We start from the raw sequence: 15,290 nt of genomic DNA on the forward strand, positions 1-15,290 counted from the left end.
TGATGGGGTGTGAGCATCTATGGCGATTTGACCAAGAGATGGCCCCATAACTTCAGGCATTTCAACACTTGGTTCCCAGTTGGTGCCACTGTTTGAGGAGGATTAGGGGGTGGGGCCTTGCTAGAGTAAGTATGCTGCAGGATATTTCACCACACTGTGAACCCCGAGATTTTGTTATTTACTGAAAAAATTAATTTCTAGTTGTAGTGTGGCTCAACCCTTAGCACACACCTTAGTCCCTCTGGCTGGAAATGGACACATCCTTAGTACACACTTTTAATCCTAAACAATGAAGGTAAAGTTAGTTTGTAGAAGGAAGCACAAAAGTTTGAAAGAGATGTCCAATTGAGTGGAAGAAAAGGTGATGGATGAGAGAAAGATTTGACAGAATAGGATATGCCCAACTCTCTTGAAAGGAGAGAGGAAAGAGAGACAATGTAAAAGGGAGCAATGCTCAGAGGGAGAGAGAGGAGGAGGATGGCAGTTTTAATGGGGTAGTTGTATATAGAGAGAACTAACTAGACACAAGTGAAGACAGAATAAGACAGAGAATTAGAAAGAGCCAGAAGATTAGAACAGATTGGCAAAATTAGGATGAGGTCATCCAGAGCAATTCAGTCAGAGGCCAAGAGTGAAGTCAGATTGAATCAGTCAGTTTAGAGAGGAGTTTTGAGCCACAACAGCTGAATTTAACCAGCCAGCCAGTATTCAGTAAGAAAGATAAAGGGCGAACTTACTCAGCAGTAAATCTCAGAGGCTGAAAACATTCTGGGCCTAGAAGCTTCCAGAAGTAGGCCAAGGTTAGCAGACTGAGGCAGCAAGCCTCAGAGACGACAATTACATCAGGCAAATAAAAGTTACTTTTACATAAGTATGTCATTAGGGCAGGCTTTGAGAGACTGTATAATCTTACCCTACTTCCTACTTACTCTTTCTGCTTCCTGATGTGATCTCTCAGCTTCTTGCTCCTGCCACCATGCCTACCGCTTGCTGTCATGTCTCCCACCATGATAGACCTTTTTTCCTCTGAAACTTTAAACCCAAAAGACTCTTTCTTTTGGACACAGTGCTTTCTCTTATCACAGGGAAACACTGCTGTATGTTCCCAAAGTCTGTCTGTCTGCCTTCTTGACCAAGGAGAGAAGTTCTGCTGAGAGCTGGAGAGCTGCCTCAGTGATTAAGAGTGTGCACTATTCTTCCAGAGGCTCCAAATCCAGTTCCCCGCGTCCATAGTAGGAGGCTTACAATTGCCTAGAACTCCACCTTCAGGGATCTGATTCCATTTTCTGGCCTTCACAGGCACCTATACTCAAGTACAGAGACATACATGTATACATATAATTGAAACTAATGCAAATAAATCTCTCAAAGAAAAGTTCTGCTTTGATTTTTTTTGAAATGTGTACAAAAGTTATTCTTCAAAGAGAAATATTCTTTAGGTCTCAAGGTCTATACAATGTGCATCTGAATCATACTGATAGAACACAGATGATGTGATTGGAAATAACACGTGATCTGGGATGACTGCCTTGGCGCACCATTAAACAATTCTTAAATCCCTTCCACATTCCGCAGGCACTGTCGTTGCCACAGTTGACATGTGAAGACTGGTGTTTAGATAGATGAAGAATGTTTTAAGGTCATCCTTCTCATAAGTGTCTGGGATGAAGTTTAAACCTGACCCCTGTGGCTGCAGGATGCTATATAAGGACTGTAGCTAGAAACCTTTCTGAATGTGAAAACTTATCCTGGACCCAAGAGCCAGGCCCTGCAGTTCAGGAAGGATATAGATCTGCAGCTGACTTCAAGAACAAGCTTCGGGGTTACTGGACTCATGGGTTCATAAACCCATTGCCTCAGTTTCCCTACATTCCAAAGGACATGGGAAATAGCTCTCTCTCTCTCTTTCTCTTCTTCTCCCCCACCCCTGTGTAGACTGCAATTAATATGATGTCATGAGGCAAAAGATAGAAGAGAGGGATTTATCTATAAGTTAACAGGTGGCTTCTCACTAGAAGAGGACCTGGGGCTCTAGGTTGCCTCCACCCTCTCGCTGATCTCTGTTAAGGAGACTTTTTTTTTTTTTTTAAGTTCAAATCTAGGTTGAGGAAAATGAAGTCTTAAAGAACCCCATTTTTGAAAGAGCAAAATATCTCAGGAATTTTGTAGGTGTTAAGATGTCATCCATTGCTCTACAATTTATCTCCATAGTTGCTCCTGTGAGTATTTTGTTCTCCTTCTAAGAAGCACTGAAGCCACCCACACTTGGGTCTTCTTCCTTCTTGAGTTTCATGTGGTCTGTGAATTGTATCCTGGTTATTTGGAGCTTTTGGGCTAGTATTCACTTTTCAGTGAGTACATACCATGTGTGTTCTTTTTCAACTGGGTTACCTCACTCAGGATGATATTTTCTGGTTCTATCCATTTGCCTAAGAATTTCATGAATTCATCATTTTTAATAGCTGAGTAGTACTTCATTGTGTAAATGTACCACATTTTTTGTATCCATTCCTCTGTTGAAGGACATCTGGGTTCTTTCTAGCTCCTGTCTATTATAAATAAATTTGATATGAACATAGTGGAGCATGTGTCCTTATTACATGTTGGAGCATCTTCTGGGTATATGCCCAGGAGTGGTATAGCTGGGTCCTCAGGTAATACTATGTCTAATTTTCTGAGGAACCACCAAACTGATGTCCAGAGTGGTTGTACCAGCTTGCATTCCCACCAGCAATGGAGGAGTGTTCCTCTTTCTCCACATCCTCGACAGCATCTGAGGAAAGGCCACCAAGAGACTGTCCTACCTGGGGATTCATCCCATATACAGTTACCAAACCAAGACCTATTGTGGATGCCAAGAAGTGCATGCTGAAAGGAGCCTGATATGGCTATCTCCTGAGAGGCCCTGCCAGAGCCTTACAAATACAGAGGCAGATATTAGCAGCCAACTATTGGACTGAGCTCAGGGAATTAGAGAAAGGACTGAAGGAGTTGAAGGGGTTTGCAACCCCATAGGAAGAACAACAATATCAACTAACCAGACCCCCCCCCCCCCGAGCTCTGAGGGATTAAGCCATCAACAAAGGAGTACACATGGCTCCAGCTGCATATGTAGCAGAGGATGGCCTTGTCATGTATCAATAAGAGAAGAGGTCCTTGGTCCTATGAAGGCTCAATAGATGCCCCAGTGTAGGGGAATAGAGGGCAGGGAGGTGGGAGGTGGGGGGGAGGGGAGGAACACCCTCATAGAAGCAGGAGGAGGGAGGATGTGATAAGGTGTTTCCGGGAGGGAGGGAAACCAGGCAAGGGGATAACATTGGAAATGTAAATAAAGAAAATATCTAATTAAAAAAATGTTATCCATTGGCCTTTTCTTCCAGGTCCATTTCTGCACAGCCCTAAAAATACTTCTTGTGTAAGTGAAAAAATGATGGTCTGATGTCTGAAAGGAGGGCCCAAATGTGACCACTTCCTCCTCAGAAGCCACAGCTTTAGCATAAGAAAAATTGTTACAATGGTTTGGTATCAGGTGTGTGTGTGTATGCATATATATATATATGTGTGTGTGTGTGTGTGTGTGTGTGTGTGTGTGTGTGTTTGTACAGGTATCTCTGTCTACATGTGTGTGCATGTGTATGCATGCATGCATGTGTGTATGTACACATGTGGAAATGTGTGTATGCATGTGTGTGTGCACATGAATGTGCATTTGTGTGTTGCATATGTTATCCATGTGCATGTTTACATGCACGAGTAGCGTCTAACATCAGCCTTCATCCTGATGAAAGAGCAAACATGAAGCACTAAAGTGTTGAAGAGGAAAATTGGGGAAATCCAAATGCAAGAAGGTAAGTTTGATAATAAATATGAATCAATTCTCCACTCCCCCAAAAAGATGAGGTTTAGGTCTGGAATAAGTGCAGTACTTGTTCCAAAAGATGTAAGACCAAACAGCCAATGTGCCTTATTTTCTCTATGTAGATATTTATGAAGTTTACATTTGATCTTACTTATTCATTTTTCTGCTCAGTTATAAAGCCTTATAATGCACAAGAAGTTTCTTTAAAACATGCTAATGAGGAGTAAGTTTATTAGTTTTCTGGTTTTTAGTTCCCCATGTGGCCCTGTATTTTTACAGTGAGGATCATCATCATTGCAATTATACTGAATACCCTTGAATTATTCAACAACACACCAAGAACACTCCAGGATAGGGAGAAGGACATGAGCTTAGTAATATAAGGATGATGAAAAGTAGCTACAAAGTACAGACTATGCTACATAGGAGTCTTGATCATAGTTCTTAATTCCTCAAAATAATTAATTCAAGCAGGGAGGGACACTGACATATGACATGACACCCACACTCTTTTCCATTTGTTGTAGTTATCAATATATCACAGACAATTATTGTAATGTTTGGAAATGTATCCACTCATTCACATCTCTAAGCATCCATCCACTTTCTCACTCATTCTATCATCTACCTAGTTATGACTTTAGCTATCTACTCACCCTTCAATCCAGTCACTATGTATCTAAACACCCATACTTTTATCCACCAGCCACCTATCTTTCTATACTTTTCCCCTAGCTCCCCTGTCAGCTGTCCATATATCTATATATCTATCCATTCAATAAACTTTGATTATATGTATGATAAATATCAAGTACTCAGGTGGCAAAAGGCAAAGGGGCCAGTGAAGTGGTATAGTATGTGAAAATACTTAGTGTGCAAACCCAAGTTCAGCCCCTGGAACAAGTTGTTCTCTGATCTCCACATTTGTGTTGTGGCTTGGGTCCCATTCCCCTCGTGCGTATGAACATACAATAAACACCACTAATAAAAAAAAACCTTAGAAATCATGTAAATCTTTAACAACAACAACAACAACAGCAGGAAAAGCAAATGAGATGAGTGAATCGAAGAAAAACAAACTTAAGAAGAACAATGAAGGAGGCAGTGGGATTTTGATCCCCATTTTTTGGCTGAAATAAGATTTGCCTAATTTGCATTGCATTTCATTGCTTCATAGACCATGAGCCAGCACTGGGATGTCAGAATGGGCCCCAATTGCAGGCCACTGGGCTAATGAGCAAGCCCAGCAGTCTGTCCTGACTTAAGGGCAGCTGTGGCTACCATGGATATGGTATTCAGCCATTTCTACTGCTTTTAGTTGCATGGCATGGTCAGTGCCCATCAGTCTGCTCTACACATCTTTTTCTCAGATGATGGCAGAGTATATGTAGTCCTTTAGATGTCATTTGGGGGCTGGAAAGATGGCTCAGCAGCTAAGAACACTTGCTGCTCATGCAGGGGACTGGAGTTTATCTCCCAATACCCAAGTTGTATGGTTTACAACTGTCTGAAACTCAAGCTCCAGGGTACATTTAATGCCTCTAACCTTGGTGGTCACCTGAACTCATGTGCATATTCCCACATACAAGCATGCATATACTACACATAGTTCAAAATAAAATACAACTTAAAATGAACTTATTTAAAGAACATGATTAGGAGAGCTACTCAAAACTGAAATAAAAATGTCACAAGGTGCTGAAATAAAAGTGTCACAAATGCAAGCTAGTTTGTGTAGTGGCAACTTGGCAGATGGCATACATAGGAAGTGGTGGTCTAGGCAATGTGGTGTTCATGGTGACTGGTAAGTTCCTTCTTACCAGGAATGTTTCTATTTCAAAACCAAAGGCATGAGTAGGAAGTGCAAGACTGGAATTTAAGTGTGATATTGAAGACCTAATAGGCAACCAAGAAAATATGACCATAAGATGATACACATTCACATATTCTGGTGTAGGTGGGATTTTCTTCACACAGGACACCTGGGTTTACTCAACAGCATTCCCTATCAGCATCCCAAAAGGCATCCACTTACTTAATGGCAATTTATTGGGTTCTTGATCATCCAAAGCACCTTGAATAAGCAGAGATGAAGTAAAAGGAGAACAGAAGTTAGATTCTGCCTTTGGGAAGTTTGAAATGTCAGTGGAATTGTGACACGTAATACATAGTAGGGAAACTAAGCAAGACCATGCAAGGTCAATGCTGACCACAGTAGGGCAGAAACAACTGCCACTGAGTCAGTGGAGGGGAGCTCAATGATGCTCGTGTGGTATCTCCTCTGTATGGGGGACTCCAAATATGATATCTCTGGGTATAACAGATGAACAAAATCTTAGGAAAGGCCAGTCTCTCAGAACGTGCTTCACCATCTAGGTCTTGCCACCTCTGGTGTTGAATTCACTGCTTTCGTACCTTCACACAACTCAGCCCTGAGAATGACTTAGCCCAGACAAGCACACTTTGCCTTCTACCTTGCCAAATGTGGAGCAGAGGTAAAGCAGAGCTGTGTGGGATAAGCATGAAGACACAAGTTTTCTCAAGAAAGAAAGTCAGAGTTATCCCTTCCAGTTAAATAGACCTCATGCTTCTCCTTTCAAATGTCAATTTCTCTCAGCTCACCCAGACATTTCTTGGATGTCTTCCATGTTCCCACACATTATCCTAGGTTCTGAGAGCCTGATGGAGACAGAGAAAGGTGGGGTCCATCTTCTTCCCTCCCCCAGCATAGTGGCAGGCCTCCCACAACAGCTTTTTCCCAGAGTCATACAACAAGTCCTCCACATAAGTCATGAATGGATGGACTGCTGGAAAAATGAACACATGAGAGAATGTTTTGAAATCCAAACACAGGGATGTTATGGCAATTTCCATGTAACTGTAGAAGACTCTATTACTGAATTCTGTGACTAACACTCAAAAACTTGGCACCACAAGGTTTCCTAAATCCACACTTAATAAATGATTGTATATTTGATATTCTTTCTTTACTTTATTACTGTCCTTATATTTTGCTTGGTTTTCTTCAAAAAGAGCATGAAATTTCTATTAGCATCAACACTCATGAGCCAAGGAATCTGGACCTATTCCTAGCAGCTCTGTACCAGAACCAAGGCCACGTCTTATGAAAGGTGTGCATCTTGGCTCCTTGCATGATCCATGCCAAATTCTCTTCTACCCAGGCCTTTGCTCTTCCCAGCTCTATTTCAGAGCACATCAAGATTGAACGATTAGACAAAAGCTGAAATCACAAAGTTGTGTTGTAATGGCCTTAGACTTGGTCTTCTGGGTATGGGGAGGTGGTGGGTTTGCTAAAGTACTGGCTGTACAAGCATGAAGATCCAAGTTGAATCCTCAGAACCCACCCATATATAAAGCTAGGCATGGCAGCACACACCTGTAATTCAAACATGGAAATGAATGGATCCCTAGGGCTCTCTGGCTAATGTGTCTAGCCTAAGAACCTAAGGCCAGTGACAGATCCTGGCTCAAAAACAAACTGGAAAGCTCCTGAATGATGCCACTAGAGGTTGATGCCTGACTTCCATATGTTTGCACATCTGTATACATACAACCCCACTCCACCTTGATTTTCTTAAGCTGGTATCCTCCAGATGAGCACACTGACCCACCACAGGCTTCAGTCTTTTGAATACTACACAAAAATTGCCTCATGGTTTTAAAATGGTACAAAGCTTATTATAATTATGGCTCAAGTTTCACACTTAAGCACTTGTTATTGGGTTGCTCTTCTAATGTTCATTTATTTAGATTTAGGTGTCCCAGTTATTCTTAACCACTAAGACCCCTCCTCCACTCTGTTCTGACCTTTTCTCTTTCCTAGACTGTCTCACTAGACTCACTCAAGAGTCACAATTATGTTAGAGAAAACTCAGTCCTTGCTCATACTTAATGGGGATGTAGCTCTTCTCTCTTCTAGGTCATGAAACAGACTTTGACTATAAAAATAAAGGCATCAATATAGATCAAGCATCCCTAATCTTAAAATCAAACTGGCCCCAAAACCTGAATCTCTGAGAACTGAACTAACAACACAGGGAGAAACTCAAACACCCGGCCTCTTGTCAAGATGTGTGGGCTCTAAACACACGGTGGTATAACGTTGCTTTACACTCTGCTCATGAGGGATATGTGAAACATTAAATGGGTTTTGTGTTTAGACCTGGGTTTCACTCTCAAATACCTGCACAATGTGTGCAAGTTACAAGATAGAAATTGATAAAGGCAAACCAGTTCTGCTCCTGAACACTTTCCATATTGTAAAATCATTTTGAATGATGTCACACAATGAACTTATTATCAGATTATAAACTGAATTTTAGTTTAAAAGGTCAGGCTGTCCCTTGACATCCCGGTGAAATGACCACTGGGAGCCTTACAGAGGCAGGTGACAGCTTCCTCTTTCAACTGAACAACACTCCTATTTGCTTTAGTCAGGGTTGCTGGGTGTCTTCGTTAAGGTTTCTATTGTTGTGATAAGACACATAAGCAAAAGCAATTCAGGAAGCAAAGGGTCTATTCATCCTATAATTATAATCCATCAGTGAGCGATGTCAGGTAGGAACCTGGAGGCAGGAGACAATGGAGGAGTGCTGCTTACTGGCTTGCTCACCCTAGCTTGCTCAGCCTCTTTTATCATAGCACCTTGGATTACTTGCCCAGGGGGTGGCACCACCCACAGTGCAATGGGACTTTCCACATCAATTATCAATCAAGAAAATGTACCATAGGCTTGCCCACAAGCCAATCTTGTGGAGGCATTTTTATTAATTGAGGTTCTGTCTTCCAAAATGACTATCCTGTATTGTTGAGACTAGGCACACTGGGAATCTAAATTGTTGAATGTTTGTTAACATCTTTCTTTCTTTCTTTCTTCCTTTCTTTCTTTCTGGTTTGTTTTAAAGTAAGTGAGCAGCAATTCTACACAGAAAGGCATCGGTATAGATCAAGTGTTCTTAATCTTAAAATCAAATTGGTTGTCACATGCTTTGTGTGGGCTCTTCATGGGGAAATAATAGTTAGAAGATTTCCCACAAATAGAACTAGGCGTTCAGAATTGCCTTCAGAGGACAGTATCAAGGACTATGAAATGTCTGGAATGGAATGCCATCAATGAAGACAGTAATGACTTCACTCTGTGGAGAGCAAGGCTCTTGGCCCAGTTATGAAGGAACTCTGGTGGGGATAATGTCAAAGATACTCAACAACTAACCAGAGAACAAACTAGGTGTCTGTCAATGTCCCGTGTTATTTGGAAGTTCAATGACACTTTAGATAAAGGTCCACCTAGACTGGCTTTGTCACTGGGAATCACTAACCCCTACATGGAAGGTTTCTTCCTATATAGGCTGACTCAAGCTGAAAAGTTGAGCACTATATGGCTCTGCTCTGTGCTCCTGGGATCCCCCAAGAGTGATGGTAAGCAGGCACCAGGCAGGTCTGCACAAGGAAACAGCTCTCTTTTCCAACAGGACACTGCCCAAGGCTCAGCTGCCAAGGTCCTTCATGCTGCCACTCCCAAAGGGCAGCAAGATGCTATTAATGTACTTAGCAAGCGTCACCTTGGAGGGTATCAGTTACATACTGTACGGAAGAGGCAGTGAGCATCTCATTGCAGAGCAACCATGTGGAGCACCCCGACTGAAGCCCTCCAGCTCCACACCAGGCCAGCTCCATGCCAGGCTGGCAGTGTCCTCCATGTAGAGGTAAGCTTGCACCAGATGGAATGCTTCCCTGTGTCTCTGCCCTGAGGAAGATGTTGGAGCCTCATGGTCATAGCAACAAACTCCATTTATTCTTTTGTTCAGGGTTGTGGTTCCAGGAGAGGAGATGAGTGGGGAACTAGGAAAGACCATTTGTTGGTTTTCCTAGCAGATGTAGGGCTGGATGGCTGCTGAATATACAGGAGTCACAAAGACTGGGAAAGCAGACATTGAGGAGGGCAAGTACTTTGGGATAGGATCAGGTGCCAGAAGGTAGACAGTGGAGCAGACCAGTGGCAGAGATGGAGGCTCAAAGGAGCAGAATGTCCTGGGCATAGACAGGAGAGAGCTTTCTCAATAAGTAAGTCATGCAATGCATTCGCTTTCCTTTGAACTGCAAAGAAGCTCTGGTAAACATGTTCTTTATTCTAGGTGTGTGGAGAATGAGCCCCAGTGAGTAAACATACTTTCCATACAGCTCCATACAGTGAGCTGGTGTGGATAAATCAATTTCTGATCTTAGATCTGAGAGTGTGTAGTTTTCCTAGGGCTCCGCTGGCTTTGTTCCTGCCTGTGCTCATTCAGTGGGTAACATAGTAATTTCTCTCTTCCTCTATCCTAATGCTTAAGCGGTAGTTACATGGAGAAATCTTTGCATATGGGTGCAAAGATTTTTATACTCTTTATGTGATTTCATGTAATTTTTATATTTCTTTTATATTTTATAGATACTACAAATAATAATTTCTGAGAAAGTGTCGATTTGGGGAAGGATGGTCTTAACCTGGTTTTTATTGTTTTATTTCTACTTTAGTTTGCTTTTTATCATTGTGCTAAGCATTATGACCAAAAACCATTTTGAGGAGGAGAGTGTTTAGCTCATCATACAGCTTACAGTGCACAAAAGAAGCCAGGGCAGGAACTTGAGGCAAGAACCTGGAGACGGGAGTTGGAACAGAGGCCATGGAGGAATGTAGCTTAGCGGCTTACTTGGCTTGGCTTTCTCAGCCAGGTTTCTCATGGAACTCAGTACAACCCACCAAAGGGTGCCACTACCTACAGTAGGCTGTGCCCTTCAGTATCAGTCAATAATCAAGACAATGCCCTATAGGGTTCCCTATGAACCAATCTTATGGAGGCAGTTTCTTAATAAAGATTTCCTCTTTCTAGGTTTGTTTCAAGTTGATTAAAAACAACCAGCATAACCAGGTATGGTGGTGCATGCCTTTAATCCCAGCACTCAGGAGGCAGAAACAGGCGGATTTCTGAGTTCGAGGCCAGCCTGGTCTACAAAGTGAGTTCCAGGACAGTTCCAGGATAGAGAGAAACCCTGTTTCGAAAGACCAAAACCAACCAACCAAACAAACAAACAAACACCCCCCAAAGCCCCCAAAACTACCAGCATATCCACCATAGACCACATCCCCACGGAACTCCATGATACTCAGCTGTACCAGCACATTCTAGACATCAAAGAGGCTTTAGGGACCCTGTACAACGTCACAGTACTGCTCAGACATAATGAGTGTGGACACTTCCCATCCAAACTCATTGAGTGAAGTCACTGTAGGTCACTACCTCTGCCTGTCATCCAGAGTTACTATGGTATACCAGGTATTCTGCTAGGTACCTGAAAGGAATCCACACAGGCCTAGCCTTGTAGTCCAGTGTTTAAAACACTTCTATTTCTTAGCTTATGTCTCAGGGATCTTCATTGGTCAAGGAATCTTCTGTGTATGGAATTTTCTTTACCTTGGCTCTTTTCTTCTTATCATTGGGATCATTCTATCATCCATCCACCTATCAATCATCCATCCACTATTCATTCATCACTTATTCATCTGTCGTTCATGGATGCATGCATAGACACATCCATCATCTACCTATCCATGTAGTAATCCATCAGCCATCCAGTCCTCAATCTATTTGTCATTCACTTAGCACCAAAGAATGCATCTCCCATCATCCAGCCACCATCCATCCCTCTACACATGCCACTGTGAGTGCACTGTAAGCTCTATTTCCTCAATACAATTTCAAGAGGTCTTCAGCCCAGAACAAGGAAACATAGGCAAATGTGATGAGAGGCCTGGAGACTTGGCTCTAGGTAAAGTACCTGCCATGAAAACTTGACTTGATTTTAGATTCCTAGAGCCTATATAAAGCCAGTTGGAGAACTTCACATCTGTAATATCTGTAATGCTTGTTTGGTGAAAGAGAAGACAGAGACACAGAGGTGGGAGAATCTCTGGAAGCTTACAGCTCAACTAACCTGAATTACGCAGCAGGGACCAACAAATAGATTCTGTTTCAAGTAAGGTGGAAGGCAAGGACCAATACCTAAGTTACCTTTTGGCTGCCACATGTATGCTGTGGCAAGCATATGACACATACATATGAATGCACATGCACAGATGCACTCATGCCACAATCACACACACACATACATGAAAACACATGTATAGTGTATACATCATACATACACATATGTTATGATGGTTGAGGAAGGAGCCCTGGACCTACTCAAGGAATTAACAAAGCCCCCCCCTCCCAGATGGCATAGAGAAGGATCACAATGAAGGAGGGGGGGCTCAACAAGTAAGAAAACCAAGCAGCAGGTGTTCAACTATGGGAATAGCACATGGAAAGAATGGAAGAAGGAAAGAGGACTTGCTATTCAAGGACTGGGACATTCCTTCAGCATGAGACAAGGAGGCATATGTCACACAGTAGGGTGACAACTGAGGCAGGAAGGACAAGTTGGATTAAGAGCACAGAAGTCTCCGAGGCTGATATCAACCACCCAAGTCTGGCCTTTTCTTGTAACCTACCCTGTCACCCTCATGGCCACAGCAGGTCTACCCTCCTGCAGATCTCACGTCTATTGTTTTCCTGCTGACAGTGCACCAGGCGCATGCTAAACACACACTGCTTTGTTCGTGCCACACAGTGAGTTATGAGTAGGTGGGATTTCAGACCCACTTTAAAGCTGATCAAGTCAGACAGATCAGGCTCCCTATCCTCGGTTTATACCTAGTGACACTGGGATCTGTGTGTGGAAAGGGACATGCTTTCAACCCTTACATGCATTTCCCGTGTGCAGTCATGCCCTGGCTCCATGTCTGACCTCCAAAGTATCTACTCTTTCTCTTTTTGCTAGCTCCAGGCTAGCCTGGGCTATGCGCCAAGATCCTACCTCAAAATTAAAATTCAAAGAAAACACTCAAATGTAAATAAATAAATATCAACATGTGCTATAAATACAACTAAACATGTAGACACAGGAAACACAACATGGGTAGCAGCGTATGACAACTTGTGTTTGTTTCACATGCAAAGCCCACAGTCTGACGGCAACAGAGGAGAAAATCTATTTGAGTCCTGGAACTAGTGAGGTGGATTTGAGAAGTGCACCTCTGGATGTACCTAAAGCAAAACCGGGTTCTTGAAAGATATTCTGTGGAAATATCAGGAAGCACAAAGACTCTTCTAACGGGGAAGCAAGGACAATGACCTTAGACACATCTTTTACACATGTGAGGAAGCCCAAAGGTGGGAGACGGCAATAAAGGGGTTTAGTTGGAAATGGGGTGAGGGATGTAGCCCAAAATACTTAGGGATCAGTACATCTCTTCCTGGATAATCTAAATCCATGAAGCAGGGAACACTGGCCCATGAGCACCCCAGGTGCCTATCAAGAGAAGCTAATCAAAGCAAAGTGACTCTGGATATAGTATGCTAATTGAGGAAATGCTACAGCCAGCCTTGGAGTGACCCAGTTTTAAATGATCTAATGTCCTTGGCACTCTGGGACTTTGCCAGAAGTCACGGACACCTAATAAGAAGTGCTCACAGATGCTTGGGAGAAAAGGGGAAAAGAAAGAGGCTTCCTGGTGGATCTGTGAGAGTCTGGGGAGGGACACTCAGCTTTGGGAGATAAAGGCAAGGATGGAAATGGAGGGTCTGCCTAGCTGGGAAGCTGAGCCCTTGACTGGCCAACACCTATTTAAGGATGCAGATCTTACACATGGAGAAAAATCCTCCAATTCTTAGAGGCGCTCCGAGCCTGTGCCCCTGTATTGGCAGGGATCACTTTCATTTTATTATGATTTAATTATAATAAAATAATTGTTAATAATAGTCTTTTGCAGCATTTTTATTAGGTTTGTCCTTTGTGTTTTATACATGTATTGAAGTGCATTCTCCATGCTATAATCCCCACCTCTTTAATCTCCCTCCATCACTATCGAGTCTCTCCTCCATACAAGTCCCTTTCCCCATTCAGGTCTTCTAAATTTGTTGAGACCAGCTGGGCTTAACAGTATCTGCTGTGTAAACACTGGTTTTGAACTACTACCCATTGGAACCTGATGATGGGCTTACCCACGGGCACATGTCTGAAGAAAATGACTGCTCCTCTACCAGAATTCACTAGGGACCAATAGTTCAGCAGGGAGGGGTAGGGACCCATAAATCACTTCAAATCCACCCATGATTGACAGTTGACAGACTCAGTCTTCTGCAGGCCCAGTGGAAGCAGCCATAGTAGCTATGGGGTCATGACTACAGTGCCCGTACCACACTCAGGAGACAGCATCTCACAGTTCTTCTCTCTGCCCTCCAGTTCTTATATTCTTTCAGCTCCCATCTTCCACAGCTATTCTTGAGCCATAGGGACAATGGTGGTATAAATGGCTGGTTTGGGACTGAACACTCAGCCAAGACTTATTCTCAGCACCTCAAGCAGCCACCCATCTCTGCATTTGTGGCCTGCAAAGAGAAGCTATGACTAAGGCTAGAAGTTGTATTCATCTATGGGTATAATTGCAAACACTTAGAAAGCAGACCATTACTGCGTCTCTATCATAATTAAAATGGATGCACTGAAGTGTTTCATGCAAATGTAAAAACAAAGTCTAAAGTCAGCTCTGAGCACTTCTTCCAATCAAATTAACAAGTGAAACATAAAATGAGTTCTAAGTCCCTGAATCTCCACAAGCAATATTAACTCAACCTTGTAGACAACATTAAGACAAGATGGTTCATCTCAGATGTCATTGTAGAAAAGTGGCACTCTCCATCTTATTCATCTGTATTTTAACTCTGAGGACGCCCTTGTGCACTGGTTTAAGGTTTGAGTATATTGTTTAAGCTTCACATGTCTGAACAGGGGGAGCAGACTCACAGGCACCCCCAATCACATCAGGAATAAGTCTTTGAATGCATACATCAATGAGGAAGGATGTGACAAATGTGGATTTGAAGCCGAGGCAGGATTAAAAGATTAGTTGGAGATCAGACTTAAGAATTTTTCTCACTTATAAGTAGAATCTAAGACAATCAAAAGCAACTCAGAAGTGGTTACCAAGGGCTAGGAGAGAAGGGTTGAGAAGGTCTTGACCGAATACAGGAATAGGTCAAGATATTTAATATAGGACATGATGATAGCTAACAACAAAGTTTGGTAATTTTGAAAATTACTGAGAGATCACAAGGGTTTCACCAGACACACACACACACACACACACACACACACACACACACACACACACATATATTTGAGAACTACATATGACATATACATGTAATTTTTATTTGCCAATGAAAATCCATTTTAAAAATCTTTACTAATTATATAGTAATTGTAAATCTCATCAAGCTCCCAGGGAATACTTTTTCTCTCTCTCTTACTACTCTATTTAGTTTTA

At 42.4% G+C, this 15,290-nt stretch overlaps 1 protein-coding gene and 1 long non-coding RNA gene across 3 annotated transcripts in view; one reads left to right on the forward strand and one right to left on the reverse strand.

The window, feature by feature from the left end:
- The window catches only part of Gm39103, a 29,536-nt gene extending 14,394 nt beyond the window's left edge, over positions 1–15,142 (forward strand). The window contains exons 3-4 of one of the 2 annotated variants that reach the window (XR_003946885.1): positions 1,086–9,585; positions 10,753–10,856. This is a non-coding gene — a long non-coding RNA (predicted gene, 39103). Of the gene's footprint in view, positions 1–1,085 lie in introns of both variants that reach the window. The other variant, XR_870012.2, reaches the window with a different exon arrangement.
- Positions 1–15,290, reverse strand: part of Adam12 (a disintegrin and metallopeptidase domain 12 (meltrin alpha)) — a 341,899-nt gene that overhangs the window by 153,975 nt on the left and 172,634 nt on the right. The gene's annotated exons all lie outside the window — the stretch shown is intronic.

Source organism: Mus musculus, chromosome 7 (genome assembly GCF_000001635.26).
Source record: "Mus musculus strain C57BL/6J chromosome 7, GRCm38.p6 C57BL/6J".
In the NCBI taxonomy this organism is placed as follows: Eukaryota; Metazoa; Chordata; class Mammalia; order Rodentia; family Muridae; genus Mus; species Mus musculus.